The sequence below is a fragment of the Oryctolagus cuniculus genome, chromosome 3, assembly GCF_964237555.1.
Source record: "Oryctolagus cuniculus chromosome 3, mOryCun1.1, whole genome shotgun sequence".
In the NCBI taxonomy this organism is placed as follows: domain Eukaryota; kingdom Metazoa; phylum Chordata; class Mammalia; order Lagomorpha; family Leporidae; genus Oryctolagus; species Oryctolagus cuniculus.
The window spans coordinates 126,131,476-126,155,712 of NC_091434.1; the positions used below are offsets into that span (position 1 = coordinate 126,131,476).

At 38.4% G+C, this 24,237-nt stretch overlaps 1 long non-coding RNA gene across 2 annotated transcripts in view; it reads right to left on the bottom strand.

The window, feature by feature from the left end:
• Positions 1-19,393, bottom strand: part of LOC127491636 (uncharacterized) — a 30,954-nt gene extending 11,561 nt beyond the window's left edge. For both annotated transcript variants that reach the window (XR_011387628.1, XR_007920464.2), the window contains exon 1: positions 19,338-19,393. This is a non-coding gene — a long non-coding RNA (uncharacterized lncRNA). The remainder of the gene's footprint in view (positions 1-19,337) is intronic.
• Between the last annotated feature and the right edge of the window lie 4,844 nt (positions 19,394-24,237).

Consider the following 24,237-nt stretch of genomic DNA (forward strand, 5'->3'; position numbering starts at 1 on the left):
TCCTGTCCTGGCTGCTCCACTTCTGATCCAGCTAATGACTAATGGCCTGGGAAGTTGGCCCCAGTGCTGGAGCCCCTGCCACCCACCTGGGAAACCCAGATGAATCTCCTGGCTCTTGGCTATTGCTGCCATCTGGGGAGTAAACCAAAGGATGGAAAATCCCCCCATCCCGTCTTTCTGTAACTTGGACTTTCAAATTAATAAATAAATCTTAAAAAAAAAGTTCTGACTATAGTGTAATGTGAAATGAGAGTTGAAAGCTAAGGCTGAATTGGTATAAAATTCTTGGATAATTCTAACCCAGAGCAGTATTGTTTTACTCAGAAAGCTTGAATTTGACAATAAACTCAGGAAATACCTAATCTTATTTGTCTCTGATGGGAAGTTTCACAGGAACCTGGGAAATGACTTTTGCTTGTTGCTTTATGAAAGGATAAGACGGATGGTAAAGGAGCCAATATTGTCTGCCATGGTACACATATTATCCAATTTATTCATCACAACCAAAAGAATATTTCTATCATTATTTGATGTGGGAGGAAATGAAAACCTTGAGTGTGACTGTCCTCTCATCTGTAATAATAACTGTTGCCTAAATAGTTGGGTGAGCTATCTGTGCACCAGGCATTATGTTAGGCATCTTACAAAATGCTTTCTCTTCATCTGCACAGTGATTTGCTAAGGAGATTAAACACCTTACCAAATTAATTAAAAAACAGAAACAGGGTTCAAAATAAGTTAGCTTGATTCGCAAATCCATGTTCTTTCCCTGTTCCAAGCTTCTCCTTAATTGTGAAATAATGTGATTAAACCAATAGCTCTCACTTAACTCCAAATCCATTCTATCCCTAATTAGGTTTACCTAGTGTGATTTTTAGATTCGCTCACTGTCTGTCTTGCTCTGGCTCTGTCCCTCTCCTGTTTTTCCTTTAGAGAATTGTAGCCCTGCAGAAAACACACACATGCATGCACACATACACACACACACACACACACACACACACACATAGACACACACTGGTGTCCTTTTCCCCCACATTGTCTGATTTATACTTAGGTATGTAAAACAAATAAGCAAAAGCTAAACAAAAATAAAACCCTGCGATATGTTTTTTTGCTATGCAAAAAGTCTCATGATGCATATCAACCTGATTTACTCAGATACTAAATTTGATCCCATGAAATCATTATCTGGTAACTTTGGTCCACTATAGATTCTGCAGTTTGTCTCCTATGGTGAAAGGTCTTGTTCCAAGACCTTAAATAAACTTGATTTTCACCTCACCCCTGTGTCCATACAATGTTCAAGTGTCCAATTCTTTGAGGTATTTTTTGACTTCTGAATTTCCATTTCTTTTCATTTTTTGGGAGAGTATAATGTTTTGTAAAATCATTTACTCAGCCAATATACTTCTTTCTGATGCATAGTTTTATTTTTGCTTTTTTGTAAAATTCAGTCTATGGAGAAATAGTTTTAATAATTTGGGGTAAATCGAAGTTCAACATATTAAGTCTTTGAAATTGCAGCCTTATTTATTATACTTACTATCCAATGTGTGGGGAGCAACCCAGACTAGACTAAGTTACTGGAATTAAGACTTATTCTATGCATCTGCTCTCCCACAATATGGCGCTGGGAGAGGAGAAAACAGCTTCTACGCAGCTGCCTCTTGCCAACTTGAGTGATGACCTCCAGGAGCTGATCCTGCTCCTGATTGGAGGAGAGCAGGGTACTCGGCGTGTGGGCAGCCGAGTTGGGATTGGCGGAAGAGGACTATAAAGGAGGAGAGAGACAACATGCACCAGGAACATCTATCCGAATAACATCTGAGCAGCCCCCGAGAGAGCCGGCTGGCGGTGTGCCGCTCCCCGGCGGAAGTGGGGAAAAGCGGCAGGGGGAACCGCCCTTCCACGGAGGTGGAAGGGATGGTAGCCAACCTGGGAAGAACCAGCAGCAAACCCGGGGAGGGCCGAGCAGACGAAAGAACAGCGCAGGGTCCTGTGTCGTTCCTCCACGAAGAGGGGGAGCGACATAATGGTGCCGTGACTCGGATATGAAGCCTAGGCAGGATTTAGTGTTGTTCCTCCATGAAGAGGGGGAGCGACACAATGTATACACATTTTATATGTTACATATACTTAATAAAGAAAAACTAGAATTGGACTTCATAATGAACCTAAATCTAATGTTTTCCTCACCAATAAAGACAACAAAAAGAATTTTTATTTTGTTTGCTTGATTTTTTTTTTTTTGTTAATTTATGGTCAAGCTCTAGTATATTTCCTATGAAGTTCAATTTTGTAAATATCTAGATTCAAGTTCATTAAAATTTTTTAACAAAGGCTCTATTACAGGAAATATGGAACAAGAGAAAAATACAACCTAGTACAACCTTATTTTCTAATTCTGATTAATCTAGTCTCTATATAAATACAAGTCAGTCTGGAATGTAGAATTTTCTAGAAAGAATAAGCTTTGAATCCAGACAGAAATGAATTCTGAACACAACTCTGAAGATTTTGGAAATGAACTAAAATTTCCAGCAAAATATCATCATTTATATGAATTCAGTTTTCTTATATGAAAAATAGATGTATGACCATAAGTGATATTTATTATTAGAGTTTTACAGTTGCCAAGTCAAATAAGCAGGTTATGTTGCAAAAGCAAATAGCTATGCCATTTTGAGACAACAAAGGGTTATTTCTTATGTGCTGTGTCCATTAATAGTGAATGGGGGGTCTCTGCTCAGTGTTGCCTTCTTCTAGCACCCCAGGTTTCACAGCACCCTCCCTCTACATTATTGCCTGTGTCATGGCAAAGGCAAAGAGAGAAATGGAGATCAGAGTACACTACTAGCATAGGACATTCCTGTCCTTTCTGGCAATAGGACATGGGCAAAGTTTTACAAGGATGAGGAAGTGCCAGCTTACTATGTGCCTGGAGAGGAGCAAAGCTGTGGTACCCTTCATACATATCCTTTCTCCACCAACTCCTGACTTCAGGAATCACAGTAAAGACGAACTCACAGTGTCATTTGTACAAAGTGCAACTCACAGAAGACCAAGGAAAAGCTCATAACCAGCATGTTCTTGTGAAGAGCAACTCAACACTGTGCTAGTGCACACAATGTATACCAAGGTGAAGATATATGTTTTTCCTATTCATCATACAGTAATTCTAGAGTGAATACTAATGCTTATATGACCCTGAAAGTGTACATTTTCTAAATATATCTTTAATTGTTTCTCAGGCATCAAAATTAAAATGTTTGTGCTCCAATGTATACTATTTAAAATATGAAAAGGTAGTCCATTTATCTGATGAGGAAGTTCTATAGAGATTATATAAATAAATCTACACCTCAAAAATATGAACCCATAAATCTCATTTTAGTATGAACAGAAGACGTCACATGTGAATGGACAACAAGCGGATGCAATAATTTTCAGTATCACTATTCATTAGGAAAATGTAAATCAAAGTCATAATGAGATACACTTTGCATCTGGCATCATGACTGCTGAAATAATTTTTTAAAAATAGAAAATAATGAGTACCAGCAAAATATGGAGAAGTAGCAATCCTTATAATTTTTTGGTGGGTATCTACAATGGTACCCTCTCTCTGGAAAAATTTTGCAAAATATTAAATTTACAGTTACATAAAATCTTGACAATTTCACTCTTAAGTTTCCTTCTGAGAGTGAAAATACATGCTCACATAATAATGTGCGCATGAATTGGTCTAGCAACATTATTCACAAGAGTCAAAAAATAGGAACAGCTGGAATGTTTGTCAACTAGTAAGTGGATAATTAAAATGTCACACTCATACTTATGATATTACTAAGTTACAGTGAAGCATTGATACATTCTATGACACTGAAGATGTTAAAAAATGTTGTGATCAATTATTCTTAGATGTTTAAATTTAACTGAAAAGTGATCCCTGTTAAATATAAGAATGGGAATAAGAGAGGGAGAGAGGGAGGAGATGTAAAGTTTGGGACATGCTCAATCGGATTTGCACCAAACGGTAGAGATAAAAACGTGCCAAGGAATTCCAATTCAATCCCATCAAGGTGGCATGTACCAATGCCATCTCATTAGTCAAAGTGATCAGTTTCAGTTCACAATTAATCATAATGATGGGATTAAGAGTCAAAGGGATCACATAAACAATACTAGTGTCTGCTAATACTAACTGATAGACTTAAAAAGGAGAGAACGATCCATCATGGGAAGTGAGATACACAGCAGACTCATAGAATGGCAGATGTCCTAAACAGCACTGTGTCCTCAGAATCAGCCCTTAAGGCATGTGGATCCTGCTGAAAAGCCCATGAGAGTATTTCAGGCATGGAAAGCCAAGACACTCTGGCAAAAAAAAAAATCTCTGTGAGATCCCAGTGGAAAGAACAGGCCATCAAAGAAGGAGGCACCTCTCTCTGAAGAGAGGAGAGAACTTCCACTTTGACTATGACCTTGTCTAAATAAGATCAGAGTCAGTGAACTCAAAAGGCTTCCATAGCCTTGGCAACTCATGACAAGAGCCTATTACTGATGCCATAAATAAGAGTGTCAATTGTTAAGTCAATAACAGGAGTCACTGTGCACTTACTCCCCATGTAGGATCTCTGTCCTTAAAGTGTTGTTCAATGTGAATTAATGCTATAACTAGTACTCAAATAGTACTTTACACTTTGTGTTTCTGTGTGGGTGCAAACTGTTGAAATTTTTACTTAATATATACTAAATTGATCTTTTGTATATAAAGAGAATTGAAAATGAATCTTGATGTGAATGGAAGGGGAGAGAGAGCGGGAGATGGGAGGGTTGCAGGTGGGAAGGAAGTTATGAGGGTGAAAAAACCACTGTAATCCAAAAGCTGTACTTTGGAAATTTATATTTATTAAATAAAAGTTAAAAAAAATGTTGTGGTGTCATGTGTTTAGTGTAGAAGTTAAGGCATTACTTGTAATGCATGCATCCTGTATGTGAGTGTCTGGGTTTGAGTCCTAACTCTGCTCGCTATTCCAGCTTCCAGCTATTACACTCTCTGGGAGGCAGAAATGATGGTCCCCATATTGAATACCGGGATTTAGTTCTTGGCTCCTGGTTTCAGCCTGGCTCAGCCCTAGCTATTGTGGACATTTAGTGAGTTAACCAGTAGATGGGTGATATCTTTATATCTGTTTATCTATCTATCTGTCTATCTATCATCTATCAATCAATAATCTATCATCTCTATCACTAACTATCTGCCTCTGGAATAAATAAAAAAGTTCTAGTAATTAAAATAGTTATAACAGACACATATTACGTGATTCAAGTGACGATTTTACAGAGAAAGAAAATAAGAACAAATTAGAGGCCCATGCCATGGCTCACTTGGTTAATCCTCTGCCTACGGTGCTAGCATCCCGTATGGGCGCAGGGTTCTAGTCCCGGTTGCTCCTCTTCTAGTCCAGCTCTCTGCTGTGGCCCGGGAAGGCAGTGGAGCATGGCCCAACTCTATATGTCAAATAAATAAATTTTAAAAAAGAACAAATTAATTATTATCCAGGTGTGCAGTTTGCAGTGAGGTATGGAAAGTAGATGCAAATGAATATGGCATCCTGGTTTTTTAAAAAATTTATTTGAGAAAGTCAGAGTTGCAGAGAGAGAAGAAGAGGAAGAAGAAGAATTAGAAGGAAAAGGAGGGGGGAGAGAGAGAGAGAGACAGATCTTCTATTCATTGGTACATTTTCCCAAGTGGCCTCAATAGCCACACTGAGTCAGGCTGAAGCTAGGAGCCAGGGGTTTCATCCAAGTCTCTCACAAAGATGGCACTGGCTCAAATACTTGGGCCAACTTCTGCTGCTTTCCCTAGGCCATTAGCAGAGAGTTGGATTGGATGTGGAGCACCCAGGATGTGAACCGGCACTGATATGTGATGCTGGCATCACAAGCAGTGGTTTTTACCAGCTATGCTACAACATTGGTCCCTGGGCATTGTATTTGCAGTAATAGAAATATACTAAAATTATACTAGTGGATGCATGAGTCTACATTATTCAGAAGCCCATTGAATTTTACACTTCAAATAGTGTTTTGTATCATATGTAGATTATAGCTAAATAAAATTATTAAATCTACAGTGTTCTTTAATGGGAAGTGAGTCTTTTCTTTATCACTTATCAGTAAAACTGTTCATCAAGTAAGTACCTTATTGAATCCCCAATACTATGATACAGATCTTCTTAAACTCAATTATTTGTGTGTTCTATAATATAAAAGTCAAAAATTATAGTTTCTATCTAAATGTATTACCTCTAAATGATAAAATGGGAAAGAAACTGTTTAAATGAAATCTGATTTTATCTACACAGTATTACTATCTTCCTTTCTGAATAACATATTACTATTGAATGAGATCACTTTTCATTAGCATGTTAATCAGAAATAATATAGAGCTATGAATTGAAGCTCTCGAAGGATTCAAGAACTTATCTTCAATATTTATAAGCACTTGCTGTGATTTTCAGAATTCCTTTTTTTTTTTTTTTTTCCTGGACAGGCAGACTTAGACAGTGAGAAAGAGAGAGAGAGAAAGGTCTTCCTTCCATTGGTTCACCCCCAAATGGCTGCTACAGCCGGCGCGCTGTGCCGATCCAAAGCCAGGAGCCAAGTGCCTCCTTCTGGTATCCCATGTGGGTGCAGGGCCCAAGGACCTGGGCCATCCTCCACTGCCTTTCCGGGCCACAGCAGAGAGCTGGACTGGAAGAGGAGCAACTGGGACAAAATCCGGCGCCCCAACCAAGGCTACAGCCCCGGGTACCGGCGCTGCAGGTGGAGGATTAGTCAAGTGAGCCGTGGTGCCAGCAGTGATTTTCAGAAGTCTAGAAATGAGAACAGAGGTTAATTCTCTTTGATCAGCCCACAGTTTCTCAGCATTATGGAAGCCATCTTCAAGAACGGTATTTCTAGCTTGTCCCTCACCCCCTCCCCCAGCATTAAAGGCAATATAAAATTCTCTTACAACTGGTCAACTCCGGTTCTTCACAAAGTAAAAGAATAATGTGGCTTTAAGATTACTGGCTAAGATGGCTTGGGTTTGATTTCCAGCTCTGGCTCCTGACTCCATCTTCCTGGTAATGTAGACCCTGGAAGGCGGTGGGGATGACTCAGGTAATTGAGCTTCTGCTACCGTCACTGGAGACTTGAATTGCATCCCTGGTTCCCAGCTTCACCCTGACCCAGCCCCAGTCATTGAGAGCATTTGGGGAGTAAAACACCGGACAGGGTTTCCATATCTCTATATCTGTCTCTCAAGTAAGTAAATAAAATATTTAAAGCAAAGGAGAGAGTTTCTCCAAATGTGGATTATTTTGAACACTTAACACCTATTTTTGACAGCCATCTAGTTGAGAAATGCACATTTGAATTTACATTTCAGGGAAAATTGTTGAAAACAACACTTCTAGGAACATTTGATTCTATTATCTTCTTTCATCTGCTTTCTTTAAAAATATTTCAAATTTGACTCACAAATCTTGAATTTTTGCTTATTTTTAGTGTATATAATCTATGGACCCTGGTAACAGGCAATGAAGCATCATTTAAATTTACCTTGATATATATCCCCTATACATAAATTTTATCTTTATTTTATTTTTAAAGATTTATTTATTTATTTGAAAGGCAGTGTCACAGATACACACACACACACACAAAGAGAGAGAGAGAGAGAGAGAGAGAGAGAGAGAGAGATTGAGATCTTCCACCTATTGATTCACTTCCCAAATGGCTATAACTGCCAAGGATGGGCCAGGCTAAAACCAGGAACCCGGAGCTTCTTCTTGGTCTCCCACATAGGTGCAGGTGCCCAGGAACCTGGGCCATCTTCTGCTGCTTTTCCAGGTACATTAGCAGGAAGATGGATCAGAAGTGGAGCAACTAGGTCTTGAACTGCTGCCAAAATTGGATGCCGGAGTTTCAGGTGGCAGTTTTACCCACTACACCACAATGGTGGACCCAGATTTTATTTTTGAAAATATATTGAAATATATTTTGAAAATATATTTCTTACCTTAGTTTTAAAATTACCTTACAATGAACTAACTTTCTAAATATATTTTTGGTCTTGAATTTAAGCATATCCATAAAATAATGTAGTCATCATCACAATCAAGAAAAAAAACAATTCTGTCATCTCCCAAAACTTCTCCATTTACACTGTAATAGTTTTACTATTCCTTTCAGACTCCTGAAATCTACTAATTTTGCTTTCCATCATTAAAGATTCATCTTTTTGAACACGCTATATAAACATTATATATATATATATATATATATATATATATAACTTTTTGAAATTGAAATCTTTCACTCAGTGTAGTGCTGTGGTTTCACTGAGGTTGTTGTATGTCTCAGTTAATTCTTTTTTTCATTCTTTAGCAGGATTCCATTGGATAGATACAAAAGAGTTTGTCCATTCAATCATTATACACTATTTAAATTTAGAGTTATTATGAACAGTAACTACTTATTTTCCTCTATTTTTTTTTTCTGTGAATGTAAGTTATCATTTCCCATAGGCAGATATTCAAAAGTGGGCTTCAGTTACATAGTAACTATATATCAAATGTTAAAGCAAATTGCCATCCCTTTTCTGGAGGGACACTAATATCTTGCATTCCTACCAGTAATGCATTATAATTGCAACTAATTTTCATCATCTCTTCATCTTTTTTAGCCCTTATATTGTTAGCACTTTCCTCATCATCCAATTACTCTTCCTCCTATTTTTCTTTCTCTTTCTTCCTTTCTTCCCCGTTATATTTGGTTATATATGCTAACTGTCATGCACTGAACTTGATAACAGAATGCATCTTATCAGCTCTGCCATGAACCTGGCTCCCTTTCTTAGGCTAAGTTCCTGGAGGTACCGAATGGGAACTTTTTCTAGTTCATATGCACTGGTTTTTGGAGTCAAATTAGGTGGATACAAAAGTTTATGGAAAAGGATAAAGTACACATAAAATATAATGTATCATTTCATATTCTACCTTATTTTCAGGTAGAGATAATATTAATGATCAATTGTAAACATATTGAGTGAGATTACATGACTATGGAGATGGATATAGGGAGTTTTTAACATAATTTATCATATTTCATCAAGTTTGTATTTAATCCAAAATGAATAAATGTTCTTAACAGTTGCAAAAGCTACACTGGCATTATATAACTGAAAATTCTAGTAATTGGATATAAGAATAACAAATCATCTGAACAGTAAACAAACAAATATACAATTACATTTAAGAAATCACAACTATTTCATATGTGATGATCCTCCAAAGAATTCAGGTAAAATGATCAGCTTATTATGGTGTCAAACATTTTTAAAATCTAAGCATTCTTGAATCTTTACAAAGTTCACGGAAGTTAATATTATGAAAAAGGCTGTTTTTTTTTTTAATTTGCACCAAAATAAACTTATCTTCTAAATGAGTTTCCAATTAACTTTGCGAAGTACCTTTCTTTGTATGCATGCTCAGTATTCTTCCATTAGGTTTCACGGATAACTATATGCATGTGCACACTTCCTTAAAAATGTATTTATTTGCTTACTTACTTATCTATTTATTTATTTATTCGAAAGGCAGAGTTAAGAGCGAGAGGGAAAGGAAGAGGCAGAGATAGAGATCTTACATCAATTGGTTCACTCCCCAAATGACTATTATGGCCAGAGTCAGGCCAGTCTGTAGCCAGAAGCCAGAAATTTTTTCCAGGTTACCCACGTGGGTGCAGAGGCTAAAGTACTTGGACCATCCTCTGCTGCCCTCCCAGGTACATTAGCAGGGACCTCTACAGCAAGTGGGGCAGCCAGACTCAGGGCTGCAGGTGGCAGGTTTACTCACTATGCCACAGCAGCAGCCTTGCATGTACACACTTCTGCAAAAACATAACTCTGTTTTTTTGTTTTTGTTTTTTGTTTGTTTGTTTGTTTTGTTTTGTTGACAGGCAGAGTGGACAGTGAGAGAGAGAGACAGAGAGAAAGGTCTTCCTTTGCCATTAGTTCACCCTCCAATGGCCGCTGCGGCCAGTGCACCACGCCGATCCGAAGGCAGGAGCCAGGTGCTTCTCCTGGTCTCCCATGGGGTGCAGGGCCCAAGCACTTGGGCCATCCTCCACTGCCTTCCCTGGCCACAGCAAAAAGCTGGACTGGAAGAGGAGCAACTGGGACTAGAACTGGGTGTGCCTGCGCCACAGGTGGAAGATTAGCCTATTGAGCCGCAGCGCTGGTGCATAACTGTTTTTCCTTTCTATTTACAAAAAGAAAATCTCTGGGGTTGGCCCTGTGGCATAGAGGGTCAAGCAGCTTCCTGTAATGCCAGCATCCCATTTGGGCACTGATTTGATACCCGGCTGCTCCTGTTCAGATCCAGCTCCCTGACAATATTCCTGAGAAAGCAGTGAAGGATGGCTCAAGTCTTCGGGCCCCTGTACCCATGTGGGAAACTTGGAAAAAGCTTCTGGCTCCTGGCTTTAGACCATCCCAGCTCTTGCTGATGTGGCCATTTGTGGAGTAAACCAGCAGATGGAAGAGCCCTTTCTCTGCCTTTCACTCTCCCTCTCTCTGTAACTCTGCCTTTCAAATTAATAAATAAAAAAATTTTAAAACAAAAACTGGAAAATTTCTGAGAGAAGGGTTGAGGGATCTAATAATTATATTTTATTTTCTTTTAAGGTGATGATGAAGGGAAAAATTGAACTATACCATGTTGCCATTTTGACCTGCAGAGCAAGTCTTAAATTGTAATAGAGAAAGTAAGAGCATTAAAAATAATATACTCTACAAATGTGCATTAAGGGTCAAACAGCAAAGCCTAGAATGCACATAAATATTTCATTGAGTTCAATGGACTATATCTGCTAAATATTTTACTGTGGCTTTTTAAATCCTGCTTTTCCTTTGTTTCAGGAGTTTTTTCATTTGCAGAAAAAATGTTGTTAGAAGAAATTTGTCACTTTCCAATCTAGATTGTAAAATTTACTGCCATGTAAACATAGGCACCACAATTTTGTCCAACCCGCCATTTATCTCATTACAAAGCTTATTTTCATGTTTTGTCAGAAACGATGACCATTCTGGTCATGAAAAGCTGAGAATTTTTATCCAAATATTGGATTTTACTTTCATTTGTTTGCATGCATCCTATTATCCTCTCTTTGTGCCTATAGCAAGAAGCTTTGTCACTCAAAAGCCATCAAATAATGGCAGGGACATAGAAGAGCAGTTTTACACAAATCATTGATTATTGCAGCTACAGTTACTTCCAATATTTTGTGAGCAAACTTTCCAACTCAGGTTATTGACATAACAACATCTAAAAAGCAGGTATACTGCTTTGTGAAACAGAAGAAGATAAACAATAACAATAACAAAAAACTAGCTATCAAGTTAGAAAGTATAATTTGAGGTCTATTTGTTCCAAATCTTGGGCCAGCGATGTTAATCATATGATAATTAAAAGCATTGGTATCCAAGTAGACATTTGGCCTAGCAGAACATTTCATGTCTCACATTGGAGTACCTATGTTTGACTCTCAGCTCTGTAAATGATTCCAGCTTCCTGCTCTGTGATGCCCCGGTGAGAACAAAAGTGACTGGATTCTTGACAGTCAAGTGTGAAACCTGGATTGAGTTGCCCCTTCCTGGTTTTACCCCAGGGCCAGTTCCAATCACTGTGTGCATTCGTGCAGTGAGTCCACAAATACGAGATTGCTTGTCTCTGTCTCTCTCTGTGTGTCTCTTCTTCTTAAAAATTTAATTCGGTAGCATCTACTGCACAGTCTTTGTGAAAATGTTACAAACGCCCTCCCACTCACCATTAAGGAGACAGTTTGAAGGAATGCTACAGACTCCCTCCCGCTTACTCTCAAAGGGCCAGCTGGGTCTAAACAAGCCAATGCTGAGTTTAGAGACCCTTCCCCCACCTGCCATAAAAGCCTAGTTGCAAACCTAAGATGACATAGTTGTGTGCCTCCTGAACTTGCCTTCAAGTTATGATTTACTAGTTCCTGTTTGTAAAGCACTTACCTTGTGGTTATGATTTGTTACTCCCTGAAGACCCAAGATAACAGTGTACCCCCTGAAACGGCCTTGTTACTGTCTTGCTAATATACAGGATAAAAGTAAAATACAGGTGAGTGGAGAATGTGAATGTATTTTTTAATATAATGTTATTTTAAGTCTATGATAAGAGTTGCCTAGTAGGTCAGATCTGTCCACATTTAAATGCAAAATTAATATTTGTGAAACATCTACTGTGATTCTAGTATGTTATAGTTTGGTCAGTGGGTGATATGAGAGACCTTTTGTGGACCTGTTTAACATCTAGTTATTGAGAATTTGTTGGTGGTGCTGGTGAAAGGCAAGCTGCTGGAGGAAAGGAAAAGTAGTTACTGACACACAGAACATAACAGTAAGTCAGCAGATGCTTATGCGATCAATATAAACACAGGAAACTCACTTTGAGAACAGTTATTTCTAATCAGGCATGGATTAAATATTTCCTGCCTACTCTGCTCAAGTGTGGTCATGCTCTAAATTCTTTGGTGTGCATAGGTGGGGGATACAGCCAGCATGTACATAGTTAGAGCATTGCAAGTCTTTGGTATTCTTTCTTTCCCAAGTTCTTGGATCTGTTAGGTAGGAAGTCAGATACGAGCTTATGTGTGTGTGACAAAGGCCTACGGAGACATTTAGGTCCAGCGTATGCATCTCAAAATCATCCCGATAACCTTCCAGGGGCATCCCAGTATCTTGAAATATCCTGCCCTGCCCTTTCTGCCTGATAACCTGCCAGGTGGGGGTCCTGCCCCTTCTGCCTTATAACCTTCCAGGTGCAGCCCAGTATCTGCACTTCAAACATTCTGCCAATCTTCCAGGGGGTCTTGCCCATCCTTCCTCTAACCAGGGCAACACCAGCCAGGCTTCCTCCTGTCTGATAATTTCAGGGGGAAAACTCAGATAGGAATTTTTAGTATTTACATCCAAAAAGTCCTTTGTTCCAGGAGAAGAAGATGTGGGAAGGCAAGGCCCATCCCCTTAAAAACCCCAGCCTCAACCAGACTGCGCGCTCAGCCCTCTGCCTCACTGCTGAGACACCCACCTGGCCTGCCCAGGTGTACTCTCTCCACTCAACCATGTAACCTCACTCTCCCCCAGTCTGAGTGACTGGGCACTCTCTCTCAGGTCCTGTCTGGAGAGGTGCCCATCCGTTCTTACAGATGTCCCTGCCCTAATAAACCTTGATATTTGCTTTCCACTGCTCTCTGTCTCAGGCCTGAGTTCTTTCTTGCGTGAAGACAAGGACCCTTACAGTTCTCCGGTAACAGATCCAAGAAAAGTTTGAAACTGTAAATAGTTTCAAATTTCTTTGATTTTTCAACACATCCTCTTTATCCATCCTGTAGGAAAAATGAACTGTATGAAAATTCAATATGTAGCTGGGTGAGCAATATTTGAATGCATGAAATGTTTGGGGTTGCAGTTCCAAAACCTTCTAGCTGATCAGATCAGGTCAGGATATCTGCCAAAGTGATAAAATCAAGAGGTCAGTAGGTTGGGCAGCAAATGTTGCCCCTAACCATGTTGCCGAGCAGTATGAGTTACCAGCCCTGGCAAAGATCCATGATGCCTGCATAGAAACTATCCATGCATTTGTAATGAGTACAGAGAAGAAAACAATAAACATGCAAATAGACTCCCACGCCTTACAAATACATTTTTTATGCTTTTTTTTTTCAGTAGAAGAATGGAAGAAATAAGAATAGAGGCACAAAAACAAAATTTAATATTCTCTAGGATGAAAAAAAACTTGAAAATTCATATATTGTAGTCTTAAAATATTGTCTAAAAATATGAGACTCTCAAGATAATAAATGTGTCCCACATTATAATCTGGTATTAATCACTGCTTTCTTATAAATTTTAGATTAAAAAGTATCCTTATTCATGAAAATTGTTTAAAATATAAGAAGATATAAGAACTGCTAATATTTTTATCTGTAAACAAAACTCATCCAAGTTTAAAATCTCAAAATATAAAGTGGCAAGTTCAACTTTTCAAAATACAAAATGGAAAATATCCTACAGTGAAAAGTTACAGAATCTGCAGTTTTGCTGGCGATTAAAAATAATGCCAACATGTTAGCATCCACTAATCAAAAGATGCATGTTAAAAACAAATGCAATAGGAGAATGATGTCAGCAAAATGATAGATTTTGTGGACTCTAACATTTCTAAGAGAGAAAAACTAAAAACCAAAAAACAACAAACTATCCATACCAACTTTGTAAATGTCTGACAAATAGTTACCCCAGACAAGCAAATATTCCATCAAGAAAAAGTTTTCAAAACGGTTGCAAATATTTGAAGCATTTTTACTCACCCTTGCCCTGTGCCATACCCAATGCAGACACAATATCTGACCCTTCCTTCTCTCTTTGAACTGGCAAGAACAGAGTAGAGCTTAATTGCACATCATTGTGAAAGACTGTTCAACCCAGAGGAATGCCTAAAGAACAGAAACAAAGCGATTATCTCTATTGTGCATTGCTCACAAAGCAGACAAGAAATCAAGGGAGATGCTATTCACATAAGCTAAAGCCAACTACAGGTGCCAAGGAAGGGATTCCAGGAGGAAACCTTAAATAGAGCATCTAACAGCTAAAGGCGAAGCTGAGGCGAGACTTTGAGAAAGTAGGACATTGGAAGCAGCCACATAAATAAGGGCATATAGAAAGACGTGGAAAGATTCGGGCACACATGCTCAGACGAGTACTGACAAGACCCTAAGCTCTCACTTAGAGCTGATCCCTGGCCTCAGATGAAGCCTGGCTGAGAGGGAAAGTAGTGCTCAAGCACAGAGCCATTCTACAGGTAATGTTTGCTCTTTTTTGTTTTCTGCTTTGTCAACTCCTGGCATTCAAGAAAATCTCTGTGCAAACATAACCTGAACTTGAGCTAAAGGAATAAACTTAAAAGCTTTAAGTTTTTCAATCAGTAATAGACTTTACAAAAAGAAGTTTGGAAAAATCTCAAAAGAAAAAGACTGTTACAATCTTCAACTAAAACATACAAATATAGATAGAGATGTAGATAGATTACATAGATAGAAGATAGATAAATAGATAGACAGATAAAACTGTGATATGGGGGAGTTTTATTTCCAGAGTTACCACATTATAACAGTTAAGTGCCCAAAGAATTCATAAATCAATGAGAAAACATGGCTAATAAAAAGCAACAAAGAAGTAGACAGAAATTATCCCTAAAAAGGCTTAGAAATCTGTGCTGATAAACAGAGATTTTACATTATTTGCCTTAGACATTCCTAAAGAGTTAAGGGAAAACATGGAAAAGAACTGAAGGGGGCCGGCACCGTGGCTCACTTGGTTAATCCTCCACCTGCAGCGCCCCCATCCCATATGGGCACTGGGTTCTAGTCCCGGTTGCTCCTCTTCCAGTCCAGCTCTCTGCTGTGGCCCAGGAGAGCAGTGGAGGATGGCCCAAGTGCTTGGGCCCTGCACCCACATGGAAGACCAGGAGAAGCACCTGGCTCTTCGCTTTGGATCAGCATAGCTCTGACCTTAGTGGTCATTTGGGGAGTGAACCAATGGAAGGAAGACCTTTCTCTCCGTCTCTCTCACTGTCTAACTCTGTCAAAAAAAAAAAAAAAAAAAAAAAAAGAACTGAAGAATGTCAGGGAAACAATATATGAACAAAATGAAAATGCAACAAAGAGATAAAAATAATAAAAAGAAACAAAAAGAAATTCTGGAAATGAAAAGGACAGTATCAGAACAATAAAATATCCATTAGAGGATTTTACAGATTCATTAGAGGACTTAAACAGACAGAAAAAGAATTCATGAATCTGAAGAAAGAAAAATTAAAATAGATCATTAGAAACAGAAAGAAAAATGACTAGAGAAACATGAACTGGACTCATAGGACACCATAGAGAAAAAGACCACATACATATTTCGAGACTTCCAGAAAGAGATAGAAATATTATTTGGGGAAATAGTCATTGAAGATGTCCCAAATTGAAGAAAAATGTGAATTTAAAAGTCAAAGAAACCCAATAAACTCCAACTAGGTTAAATTTAAAAATGTCAACAGTGAAATCTGTCACAATCAATGATATCAAAAGGTGAAGGAAAAGAGAAAATAATGAAAGCAGCAAGACAAAAGCAACTCATGCATAAAAGGGATTGTCAAATTATCAGCAGATTCCTCATCAACAACCTTGGAGATCAGAAGATAGTTGGATTATATTGTGTAATTAAAGTGGAAAAAATTAAAAAATATATTTTAACTGAGTCTCTTTATCAAGGCAAAATATCCTTTAAAAATGAAGAAGAGAGAAGGGAACTGTGGCATAGCGGGTTAGGCCACCACTTGAGATGCCCATACAGCATATCAGAGTGACCTGGTTTGAATCCCCACTACTCTACTTCAGATCTAACTTTCTGTTAATGTGCCTGGGAAGGTATCACATGATGGTTCAAGTACCTGTCACCCACAAGGGAGAATCCCTGCCACCCACATAGGAGACCTGGGTGAGTTCCAATATCTTGATTTTGGCTTGGCCCGCCCTGACTATTGTGCATTCAATAAGTGAATCAGCAGATTGAAGATACCTTTCTCTCGTCTCTCATCTCTCTCTCTCTCTCTCTCTGAGTGTATGTGTTTGTGATTTTGTGTGTGTGTGTATGTGTCACTGTGTCTTTTTAATGTAACAATTTAAAAAATCTAACGAATTTATTAACACATTAGATTCTCAAGGTCACAGCGAATGCTTGATAACAAGTACAGCACAATTCTCATGTAAATATATGTCATCCTGCCACTTATGTAAGTACGTAAATGAATAAATTAATGTTTTTAAATGAGGAATAAATTAAGACATCTGCAGGAATTAAAAGCTGAGGGACTTCAATACTGATAGAATTAACCTGTAAGAAATGCTAAAGAAAATCTTTCAAATTGAAATAAAAGGATCCTACATAGTAATTTAAGTTATATGAAGATATACAATTCCACAGTAAAATAAATACAAAAGGCAGACATATAAACGCATATTACTGTAATTTTATTTTTAAATCCACTCTAATTTTCTATATAATTTAAAACACAAATGTAAAAAAAATCATTATAAAGCAATGCTATTGGGAATAAATGTATTAAGATGTAATTTTAAACAGAGGGACAGAGCTAAAGTAGACCCTTATAACTTTATTATGTTTTGTTTAATCTCATGTTAATCAGAGAGAAATAATTGCAAGTTAATAAATGAATTCAATAAAGTTGCAAGATATAAAATGAGCACTCAAAACTCAGTTGTGTTTTACATCACAATGTTCTATCTAAACAGGAGAAAAACCAAGCATTTGAAATAGAATAAAAAGTAATAAAATAGGAAAAATTAACAAATGAAGCAAGAGACTTGTACACATAAAATTTCACAGCTTTGCTGAAAAAAATTACCAAAGGTAGAACTAAATAACCAATCATCCCATGTTCATGGATTGTAAGGCATAATACTATCAAGATAATATTTCTCAAAGCTATCTAAAGGTCATTAGAATCTCCATAAAACTCAGCTGGCACTTTAGCATAAATAGAAAACCTTATCTTAATACGTATTTGGAGTCTCAAGTGATACCCAATTGAAAAAACAGTCATAAAAAAAAGAATAAAGGAGAAAGGCTTAATTTACAAACTTATTTCAAGGCTACAGTAATGAAAAGGGAATGGGAAAGCCAGAAATATTGACCAAATAAATAGAAAAAAGAGTCCAGAAACAAACTTTCACTTATGTTGTCAAATGAGTTTGAATAAGTGTGTCTCAGCAAATCAAAAAGAAAAAGGCAATGATTCTAACAAATAGTCCTGCAGAAACGGGACATCCATGACAAAAGATTTAAAATCAACCATTACCTTCTACCTTACACAAAAATTAACTGAAAGCTAATCAAAGGCATAACAGAAAGAATGAAAATATTAAACCCATAGAAGAATATATTTGATAAATAATTTTATTTGATGGGATTTAGCAATGCTTTCATTGATATGCCCCACAAAGCACAGGAAATAATATGAAAAATAGACAAATGAAGCCCATTAAAAATGTGTTTCATCAAAGGAAGCTATTAAAAAAGTAAAAGGGCAAACCTTCAAATGCAAGAAAATATTTATAAAATATATATGTAATGAAGGATAGTATCCAGAATGTATAAAGAACCCAAACAATAAATGAATAACAATAACAAAATATAATTTTAAATGAACAAAATTCTTGAGTAGACATTACTCCAAACAAAATATATACATGGCCAATCAACAAGTGAAAAGATAGTAACCTTAAGTCATTAGTGAAGTGTAATTAGAAACCACATTGAGATACTAGTTCAAACATATTAGAATCACTGCTATAAGCCGGCGCTGTGGCTCATAAGCTAATCCTCCGCCTGCATCTCCAGCACAACCGGTTCTAGTCCCCGTCAGGGCGCCGGATTCTGTCCCGGTTGCCCCTCTTCCAGGCCAGCTCTCTGCTGTGGCCCAGGAGGGCAGTGGAGGATGGCCCAAGTCCTTGGGCCCCGCACCCCATGGGAGACCAGGAGAAGCACCCGGCTCCTGGCTTTGGATCAGTGCAGTGCGCTGGCCACAGTGCACCGGCCGCAGCAGTCATTGGAGGGTGAACCAATGGCAAAGGAAGACCTTTCTCCCTGTCTCTCTCTCTCACGGTCCACTCTGCCTGTCCAAAAAAAAAAAAAAAAAAAAAGAATCAGAATCACTGCTATAAAAATGCAAAATAACAACTACAAGTGAAGATGTGGAAGCAATGTCTCCTTTTCTGGAGGACTAAAAATGAGTGTAACTGCTGTGGAAAATAGTTTAGCAGTCAAAGTTGAATGTAGATTTCTAACACATTCTGCTAGTTACATTTCTCAGCAAATACCAAAAGAATTAGTAACAAAGACCCAAATACCTGTACATCAATGTACATCACATTAGAATTATTTACAATAGCCTCAAGATAGAAAGAAATTTAATATCTAACAATAGTAAGTGAACAAATAAAATTTGGTATCTAGTTACAATAGAACATAAAATAATTTAGCCTTAAAAAGCCCATGAGAGTATTTCAGGCATGGAAAGCCAAGACACTCTGGCAAAAAAAAAAAAAACAACACAAACCTAAATGAATGAAAGATCTCTGTGAGTGAGATCCCAGTGGAAAGAATGGGCCATCAAAGAAGGAGGTACCTTTCTCTGAAGGGAGGCGAGAACGTCCACTGTGAATATGGCCTTGTCTAAATAAGATCGAAGTTGGTGTACTCAAGAGGATTTTATATCCTTGGCAACTCATGACAAGAGCCTTGGGTGATTACTGACATCATAAATAAGAGTCAATAAGAATGTCAATTGTTAGGTCAACAACAGGAGTCACTGTGCACTTACTCCCCATGTAGGATCTCTGTCCTCAATGTGTTGTTCAATGTGAATTAATGCTATAACTAGTACTCAAACAGTACTTTACACTTTGTGTTTCTGTGTGGGTGGAAACTGTTGAAATCTTTATTTAGTATATACTAAGTTGATCTTCTGTATATATAGTTGAAAATGAATCTTGATGTAAATGGGATGGGGAGAAAGAGTGGGAGATGGGATGATTGCTGGTGGGAGGGAGGTTATGGGGGGGAAAAGCCACTATAATCCAAAACTTGTACTTTGGAAATTTATATTTATTAAATAAAAGTTTAAAAATATGAAAAACAAAAAAATAGATCAAAGACCTAAATCTACAACCTGATGCCATCAAAGTACTAGAGAACATTGGGGGAAACTCTGCAAGACATGGCATAGGCTAAGACTTCTTGGAAAAGACCTCAGAAGCACAGGCTATCAAAAGTTAAATTGACAAATGGGATAACTTCAAGCTGAAAAGCTTCTGTACTATAAAATAAGCACTCAGCAAAGAGTAGGAGAAAGTATTTGCAAACTACACAACTAATAAAGCGTTAATATCCAGAAATTATACATAACTGAAGACAGCCATCAACAACAAAATAAACAATCCAGTTAAGAAATGGACGAAGGACTTGAACGGGCTTTTTTCAAGAGAGGAATTTCAAATGGCTAAGACACTTGAAAAAATGCTCACAATCACTAGCCATCAGGAAAATGCAAATGCAAAGCACAATGAGGTTTCACCTCACCCGCTTTAGCATGGCTTTCATACAGAAATAAAAGAAAACAAGTGCTGCTGAGGGTGTGGGGGAACAGGCAGCCTAATCTGCTGTTGGTGGGAATGTAACCTGGTGCAGCCACTGTGGAAGACAGTAGGGAGATACCTCAGAAGTCTGACTGTAGACCTACCACATTATCCAGCCATGCCACTCCTGGGAATTTGTACAAACCAAATGAAATCAGCATATGAAAGTGTTACCTGTACCCCATGTTCATTGCAACTCAATTCACAATAGCTAAGGTATTGAATCAACCCAGATGTCCATCAACTGGACAAAGAAATTATGGTATGTATATACTATAGAGTACTACTCAGCTGTAAAAAAAAAAAAAATGAAATCTTATCTTTAGCAACAAAATAGATACAACTGGAAGCCATTATATTAGTGAAATAAGCCAGTCCCCAAAAGATAGATACCATATGATTTCCCTGATCAGAAGGAACTAATAGAGTACCCAAAATGTAATGTATTGGAGTGAAATAGACATTTTGAGATTCAATGATTTTTTATAGCTCTTGTCTTTTCTGTTGAGAAACAGTGGTTTTTTTATACTATTTTTGAACACTTTTACTTAGTGTAGAGTTAATTTTATGATCATCAAGTAAGCTGAAAGTAGATCTTTGTAAGTTAAGAGTGGGAATTGGAGAGGAAAAAGGGTTGGAACATGGGTGAGAGGGAATGTAGGGTGGAAAGTATCCCTATGTTTCTAAGTATATGAAGTACATACAACTTGTATAACTTAAATAAAATTAAAAAGAAGAAAGTACATACCAGATTGGTTAATAGCACATGCACACACACATAATATGTATTTCAAAAACAATTGTAAATATTTTTGTAAAGCTATATAAATAAATTGCTACCCATAGTGCTAAAACAAGCAATGCAAAACACTTACGTGTGTGTGTGTTGTCGCTCCCCCTCTTCGTGGAGGAACGACACAGGACCCTGCATTGTTCTTTCGTCCCTCCTAGGCTTCCTATCCGAGTCATGGCACCATTATGTCGCTCCCCCTCTTCGCGGAGGAAGGACACAGGGCCCTGCGCTGTTCTTTTGTCTGCTCGGCCCTCCCCGGGTTTGCTGCTGGTTCTTCCCGGGTTGGCTACCGTCCCTTCCACCTCCGTGGAAGGGCGGTTCCCCCTGCCACTTTCCCCACTTCCGCGGGGGAGCGGCACACCGCCGGCCGGCTCTCTTGGGGGCTGCTCAGGTGTTCCTCATAGATGTTCCTGGTGCATGTTGTCTCTCTCTTCCTTTATAGTCCTCTTCCACCAATCCCAACTCTGCTACCCACACGCCGAGTACCCTGCTCTCCTCCCATCAGGAGCAGGTCCTACAGTTTATTGGTTGAACTGGAGGCAGCTGTGTAGAAGCTGTTACTCCCTTCTCAGCGCCATATTGTGGGAGAGCAGATGCATAGAATAAGTCTTAATTCCAGTAACAGTCTAGTCCGAGTTGCTCCCCACAGTGTGTAAGAGATTTTTTAAAATCAACTCATTTGAAAGTCAAAGAGAGACAGACTTAAGCTGGACCAGGCTGAATCTGAGAGCCAGAAATTCAGTCCAGGTGGCAGGAATACAACTAATCTCCTGCCTCCCAGGATGTACATGAGCAGAAAGCTGCAATTAGGATCAGAGCTGGACTTGAATATGGAACCAAATGGGTTGCTATTCATTTCAAACGGCATCTCAACTGGTATACCAAATGCCTGTAGATTTTGAAGCTTTTGTGATCTCAAGAGCCAATTTATTTTTTGTTTTGTTTTTAAGAATTTTTTTTAATTTAGTTGAAAGACACAAGGACAGAGAGGCAGAGACAGAGAGAAACAGAGTGGTTCAATGCCCACATGAAGCCACCACAGTCAGGACTGCACCAGCTCAAAGCCAGGAGCCAGGCACTCTCTCCAGGTCTCCCACATGCGTGACAAGAGCCCAAGCATTGGGCCCTCTTCCGCTGCTTGCCCAGGTAGCATAAGCAGGGAGCTGGATCTGAAGAGGAGCAACCAGGATTTGAACAAGTACTCTAATACAGGATCCAGCACTGTAAGCAGCCATTTAATCCAGTGTGCCACGATGCCAGCCCGAGCCCATTTCTTAAAATAAGTACATATACATACGAGTATTTCATAAAACTCATGGGAAAAGTTTTGAATTCCATTCAGAGGTTTCTTTTTTTAAAGATTTATTTATTTATTTGAAAGGTATAGTTATAGAGAGAGCGAGAGCAAGAGCGAGAGCCAGAGAGAGAAAGTGAGAGAGAGAGAGATCTTTCATCTGCTGGTTCACTCTTCAAATGGCCAAAGCAGCCCAGACTAGGCCAGGCTGAATCCAGGAGCCAGAAGCTTCATCCTGGTCTCCCATGTGGTTGCAGGGGCCCAAGAACTTGAACCCATCTTCTGCTGCTTTCCCAGGCACATTACTAGGGAGCTGAATTGGAAGTGAAGCAGCCGTGACTCAAACCCATGCCCATACGGGATGCAGATGCTGCAGGGGCTGTTGACTCACTGTACCACAGTGACCGCCCTCGTTCATGGTTTTCTTAATGTTCCTTTTTTATGAAAGTTTTTGAAGACTTTCTATATGAATAGATGTCAAATCTTTTGACACCAATATAAACTTATTTTTCATTCCATTTTTCATGAACTTTCTAATGGATTCACAGACACACACACATGCACACACACCATTTTATCAGTTATGTTTCCTGATAACACAGGGGTTACTTCAAATTCAGCCACATTAAGCTTATTTTCAATGTGTTTTGTGTTGTCTAAGTCTCCTTCTACAATGCACACCTTCATTTAGGTATCTCTTCAACCACTGGTTATTGGTCATGGGACCTTCCTTCATCCTTAATTTGTTCTGCCTGCTGATATATTTATTTCTTGTATGTGCTTCACTTAAACCTCATCAAAACTGTGTCCTTCCCCTGCCCTGTGATTATCCAGTAAGATTTTGCTTTCTTTTTTTTTTAATTTATTTTATTTATTTGAAAGAGAGTTACAGAGAGAGGTAGAGACAGAGAGAGAGGTCTTTATTTTTTTTTAAACTTTTATTTAATGAATATAAATTTCAAAAGTACAGCTTATGGATTACAATGGCTTCCCCTCCCATAACATCCCTCCCACCCGCAACCCTCCCCTTTCCCACTGCCTCTCCCCTTCCATTCACATCAATATTCATTTTAGATTCTCTTTATATACAGAAGATCAGTTTAGCATACATTAAGTAAAGATTTCACTGGTTTACTTCCAGCCGCTGGTTCACTCCCCAGATGAACGCAACTACCGGAGCTGTGCCTACTTGGGATGCCAGCGCTTTAGGCCAGGGCTTTAACCCTCTGCGTCACAGCGCCGGCACCAAGAGTTTTGCTTTCAACCCAACCTATTGAGTTCCAATTAGAATTCACAGAGTGGTCACAAACCAGTAACTGGAGTTAAAGCCACATCATAGATATGTCTTGTTTTGTTGCAACATTTCATTCTGCAAATAAATTTTTCTTTATAATTAATTATGAGCTTGAAAAATCAAGAAAATTCATATTAAATATGGATTCCAAGCTTTTTTGAACAATGGGAAAGTGTGGTATCCAAGCATTCTATGGGAACAACTGGCCGAGGCTGAGTGGAGCTGGCCCATTTTAGGGAGAGCACATGCTTTAGAACTCATCTAAGCCTGCCACGTTTCCCTTAGCGCAACCAGTCTGCTGAGGTTCATCGTTCATCTCCCTGAGCATTTAGGGTGTGCCTCAGCAATTGTCTCTGTGAGGTCTTTAAGAAAATTCTCCTAAATCCTGAAAACTGTATTACGTTATCAAAATATGCATGAAGTCTAGAATGCAAAAGCAATAGCACTCACTAGAAGTTGCTGTTTCTGCTTTATTTTTGTTAAAAAAAAACTTGAATATATACATATATG